The sequence below is a fragment of the Ovis canadensis genome, chromosome 13 (genome assembly GCF_042477335.2).
Source record: "Ovis canadensis isolate MfBH-ARS-UI-01 breed Bighorn chromosome 13, ARS-UI_OviCan_v2, whole genome shotgun sequence".
Lineage (NCBI taxonomy): Eukaryota > Metazoa > Chordata > Mammalia > Artiodactyla > Bovidae > Ovis > Ovis canadensis.
In genome coordinates, this window is record NC_091257.1 from 85,354,740 (window position 1) to 85,360,739 (window position 6,000).

Consider the following 6,000-nt stretch of genomic DNA (forward strand, 5'->3'; position numbering starts at 1 on the left):
GCTCCTTTCCTGGTGGAGGGCTTCTTATCTCTCAGGTCTCTGGCTGCAGGAAGTCCCCAATGCCCATCACCCCTCCAGCCCAGCCAAAGATGCTCTGCTTCTCTTTGTGCTCTTAGCCCTCTAGCCTGCAGCACTGACTCACTTCCAGTGAAGACTCAAAGAAAACCTTTAGGTCTTTCTCACAAGGAGCTGTTGTTAGGCTTCCTCCAAATTTCCCTTGTGAAATTGACTCTTGGAACTCAGGAGTTGACCTTGACAGTCATCCTCATTCGGCATCATCTTGTTGGCTTGCTAAGCTGCAAGAAGCCTTTTGAGTCCTGATTCTGTCTTCCAACAGAGTGCCACTTATTCTTGGCTTTGTTTCATCCACCCAGGTGATCCTCACCATCTCTGCGTTTTCCCAAGTAAAGCTGGGTGTGCAGAAGATGCAGAACTCTGAGGCACACCTGGAGAGGTGAATTCACCTTTGAGACGTGAATTCACAGCCTTTGGGAAGAGCAATGCTATCCATCAATGATGCTGGACTAGGGCAGTTCTGAAGCCCACATGTGCGCCCCTGCCCTCTTCCAGCCATACCAGCTTGTGGGTCCTGGGTGGGGTGGGGGGTGAGGCAGCACACACCCGAGCCAGGCAGGCCAACTGTTCTCTCTTCTGGGCTTTGAGATTGAGTGAAACACAGAGGCTGAGGGCAATCCAGCTTCTGGGTAGAGGCTCTGTTTGTAGCCCAGGGCTGCTGTCACGAATTACCAGAGGTTAAGTGTCTTCAAACAACAGAAAGTTGTTCTCCCACCATCCTAGAAGCTAGAAGTGCAAAGTCAAGGCGTCAGCAGGGCCGCAGGGAAGCGTGCTTTCTTACCTGCAGCTTCTGATGACTCCCGGCATCCTTGGCCCCTTTGGCGTGTGGCTGCATCTCTCAGCGTCCACCCTTTCCTGCGGCCTTCTCTCTGCATCTCCGCATGGCCTTCTTTGCATGGCCTTTGTCTCTCTGTGTCTCTAGGTGCTCTTTCCTTATGAGGACACCTGTCATTGAGTTTAGTGCCCAGTCGCATCCAGTCTGACCTCTTAAATACTTACATCTGCAAAGACCCTATTTCCAAATAAGTTCCCATTCTAAGCTTCTAAATGGACATGAATTTCAGGGTAAGGGGGATTGCTATTCATCCCACTGTGGAGTCCCTGAGGGGGAGTGAGAGCACAGCCCAGGGCATCCTGTAGCCATGGCTGGGCAGGAGTTACGGGGAAGCTGAGGCGGAGAGTTTGTAGAAGAATGGGGTGGAATGGAGAGGCTGTGTACTCAGGTGGGCTGCCATTGTGACGGACTTCCCCATCTGCTTCCAGTAACCCGCCTCAACTTGAGCCCGCTTCAGTGGGTTCCTGCTCCCAGCAAATGATGCCTTGAGACAGCCTTTCATCCTCCACCACAAATCCACCAAAGGTGCTCCAGCCTTTAGCAAAGATGTCCATGCCGCCAGGCAAGATACATAGGGTCCATAATACGGTCTCGATCTTATAGCCACTAAATGTCCACTTCACAGAAAGTGAAAGACATCTGAGTGGGAGATGAGCAGAACCCGAGTCTGGGTTCTGACCGTCTGGCAGCACTGCCTCTCTGGCTCTGGGAAAAACTCCCCCCCCTCCCTGGCCCCGAAGCTGTGGTCCTTTTCCAAGGGGTCCGCCCCCTTCCTCACTCCCTCCCCCAGCCCAGATGTGGGATCCACAGCTCAGAGGGACCAGGTAGACCTTGTCTGAACTCAGAAAAGCCTTCATAACGCAGGGCTGAAAAGACAGATGGAACCCCCGCTTCCCCCTTCCCCAGGTGGCTGATATCAAACACCACACTTCCTCTCTAACGAACTGGACCGGTTTCGGAGCCAGCACTGTGGCTGTGTCCTGGAAGGCCAGGAGGACATGGGTTGGGAGATGTTCAGGGTCTTGGCTGTACCCAGCCAAGGCTGGGGTCTCCCCCGCACGTGAGGGGGCCCCTTTACATCTGCCAGACAGGAAGCCTAGGGAGGCCAGAGGCCAGGGAGGAAGGCAGACAGTCTGGTCTTGTCCGCCCCCACTCTGACTGGAGTTCCCACACCTGGGTGCAGGCGGGCTGAGGGGCCACTCAGGACAGGCTTTCTGCTGCCTGGGAAGTGCTCGGCCATATCCAGACACACCCTGTCTACCCCAGTCCACCTCCAGACACATGGATGGAAGCAGATTTTTGCCAACTTTCATTAGCCCCTGGTGACAGATGGGTCACCTCTTTGGAAGAATGAGGATGCCGTCAGGATGACAAGATAAACCTGAAGAGAGGAACGCGTGTAGTCTTGCACTGAAGGTCCAGGGAGCGATCAAGAGCGGGCACCCCTACCAGACTCCCGCAGTTTCCCCTCCTTCCTCCGTGGGCTCCCTGGGGCAGAAGGAAGAACCGGCTCCTGGGAGCAGAGAAGGCGAGAGAACTGATCCCAGGAAGCTGCAGCCTGACAGATGGCGTCTCTTCACATGGAGTTCCGTGGGTGCTTGGCATCCCTTGCCTGCCTCCACTCAGATCTCAGAATCTGAGGCAGTTCCTTTCCCCTTTTTGGGCTCCACCACCTGCCCCAGGACATGCTCCCCACTTTTTTTATTGAGGCCCCACCAAATAAGCTCCTTGAAAGCCTCATAAAGCTTTCTGGAATGTGTTGGGTTGGCTAAAAAGTTCGTACAGGGTTTTCCATAAGATGCTACACAAAAACCCAAATGAGTTTTTGGCTAACCCCAGAGCTCCCCTGAAAGAGACAGAAATAGGATTGAACCCTGCTGGCTGTCTGACACAAGCTCTTCCCATCGCAGATGAGCCCCTGCCACTGGGAGAAGTGCACCCCCCCCCCCACCTTCAACCTCCTGGCACAGCTCAGCTTCCCCACACATGCGGCACCTTTGTGGCAAGGCTGTGCCTGGGTCCAGCTCTCCCATCAATGTAAACATCAGTGCATTCCAAGCCCAGGTGGCACTGTGATGGCACCCACACCATCAGCAGGGGTTGCCGTCAAGTGCATACACGCTTCAGTGGCAAGGGTTGGGAGTGCCCCCTTCTGGCTGGGCAGAAGTGTGACCTCTCCAAGACCTGGGGTGGGTTGGTGTGCAGCCCTAAGGTGAGGGTCTGAGAGACAGTCCAGAGATAAAGGAAACCGGACTCTGTAAAGCCCAGGTGATGGATTTCTGAGAATTGCCTAGAAGTGACTTAAAAATTGTGCAGTGCCGATGGGTCCTCAGCAGGGACACATGCAAACCAGATGCAATTATTATGTAAATCACATGCAAAATACATGCGTGGGCCTCCCAACCATTGCAAATGCCAGATGTGGCCCTTAGGAACCCTGAGTTTAGCTGAGCCAGGCTGTGGAGCTCAGAGGTGACCCAGGACTTTGCTAGTCTCTTGTGGTGGATGGGAGGAACTCAGCTCCATGGCCCTGCACACACCTGGGGGAAGGAACCAGATAGAGCATTGATCAGACCTCCAAGCACAAGTTCCATAGCCTTCATGGAGTCACTTCACCCCTCTGAGCCTCTGTCTTCCCATCTGTAAAATGGTTGACTGCAAGGACTCATTGAGAACACTGACCAAAGATTCTGTCTGCATAGCCAGGCACATAAGAGACACCTGGGGCCGAGCTTAGAGTCCTTCCCTAGGCGGTGGATGTCTGGGCTTCTTTCACTCACTGAACTGTGGGGACATTCAAGGACAACATCGCAGCTGTGGGCTTGGAGAAGGTCAGAGCCAGATGGATCAAGAATGCACATACTCCTCATTTATTCAGAGTCTGTCAAACAAAGGTCCCACTTGACAGGGAGTGCGGTGGATGCTGGTGGTACCTGCCAGACCCCCGGTACCCAGCCAGTGCACTCACAGTCCCCACCCCCCCAACCCCTGCTGCCAATGCCTAATGCCCACAGCTGCCCCTCCTTGCCGATTATTCCCTGATGAAAGAGGCGTCCCCTGGGGAGTGTCAACCCCTCCAATCCCACAGCCAATGACTGCCTGATACAAGGATGCAGCCATGGGCCTCCTCACCTCCAGGGGCCAGCCCAGCAGTGCAGCTATTATACCCCAGAGCCCACCCCCTATCCAGGCAGGCCACATCTAGACTCTTCCTGAGAACCCTTCTTCCTCTGTCCCTTCCTGTTTTCCTCCCTCCCTCTCTTACGTGTTTCTCCTGTGAGCTGTCTCTCCATCAATCACATGTTGCTGAATCCCTGTTTCCAGATCTGCTTCTGAGAAACCTCACCGAGACCGGGAGAGAGCCCTGCAATCCGAGAGGGATAATGAACAGGACACTCATTATATCAAGGATCATGGGGAGGCGGCGGGGTCACAGAGGAAGAGGTGACCAGAGTTGGGAGAAAGGCTCAGAGACGTCTCCCCACGCAGGCGCCTCTAGAGTTCACCTGTGGGGAGAAGCATGTGCAAGGGGTGGAGACAGCCTGTGGGTTTGGGGAGCCCTGCAGAGCTCCAGCTGGGTGGGGGGGGGGCGGGCCCCAAGAGAGACTGGCAGGGGCCAGAACTGAGGGGCCTTGGATGTCCCCTGAGGAGGCTGGACTTCACAGCAGGGGAACAACACATACAGATCTGTCTCCAAAAAAAACGCCTTTGCTGCCACTGCTCAGAGTAGGCGGGGGGCCAGGGAGGCAGTGCCTGCAACATTCAAGCACCAGGTTAGCAAGGATAGGGAGGGGCTTGGGTAGGGGCAGGGCTGACTCCCAGAGGCCTTCAGGACAGAGCTGACAGGCCTTGGTAGCTGCTGTGCAGACCATGGGTGTGGAGAAGATTCTAGAAGGTGCCAGGCAGACAAAATGTCAGCCAACGCATCCAGATGGGGCTGGGTGACCACGTGTGGTCAAGTGTGGGGAGGGAGGAGAATGTAATGAGCTGTCCCGGGCAAGGGTCTGCCTTCCCTGTGCTGGCCACCAGGCAGCCACAGCCAGCCTGGCCCGAACAGGAGGCCCCGTGAAGGTGGGTGCTGACGCGAGTGGGTGGCCAGCTGGCCCAGTTCCAGCTGGCAGCCTGGGAGCTGCTCCCACTGGAGGGCTGGGTGCAAGGCCCTGGGAAGGACTCGCCTCCTTTCCTCTCCCCTCTTTTCAGAGGCACCAGAGTAAAAACCACACAGGATTACCGCTGGTGACAGAGGAGGCAGGCCTGCGGTGGACGGGTGCAGAGCCGGGCCAGGGAGGAGGGGGCTACCCTTACCAGGCAGGGGGATGGGAGGGGTGGTCGTTGCCATGGGAAACTCACGCTTGGATAGGCAGAACCTGACCTCTACCCAGACACTGCCCTGATCTCAGACCCGCTCTGCCTTAATTCCTTAATTCTCCCGGCCGTCTGTTGTGCACTCGCTTCCTGCTGGAAGCAGACAGGTGGGCCCTAAACTCTGTGCTCCGGGCACCCAGACTGGGAGGCAGAGGTGGCTGGGAGATGGGAGAAGCCCCAGAAGGGGTTGGGAAAGGGACCTGGGGAAGGAGAGTGGGGCAAGAGAACCCTGGTAGGGGGTGTGCTCCAGAGTGGAGCTCTCTCGGGGCAGGGGGATGTTTCTGGAATGAGGAGGGCCAGGGCCAGGCTGAGGACTTTGGGGTGGTGCAGGGAGTCGAGCAGTCTTCACGCTGTGGGTCCACTCCCCCCTTTCACGGTCATTGTCTTTCTACATCAAGCTCCCCTCCCAGCCCTCCCAGGAGACAGTCCTTGATGCAAGGGCCACCTCCTGCCTGGGTGTGCTGAATGGATGAACGTCGGGTCCCACTGTATCCATGAGGAGGGTGCCCTTGGGAAGCTGGTGGCCCAGGCAAGAGATGCTGAGGATGAGAGAGGACAGGCGTTTGAAGGGAGAGTTGCCGGGCTTCCAAGAGCTGGCTGGAGAGATGGGTCAGGGCCAAGGTCAGAGTCATGGGTCTGCACCCTGGCGGGGTCCCAAGCTCTGTCTTCCTGTCCGTTTAACACTCAGCACTAGACAGTGCATCTGGCATCTATTCAAAGGGCTT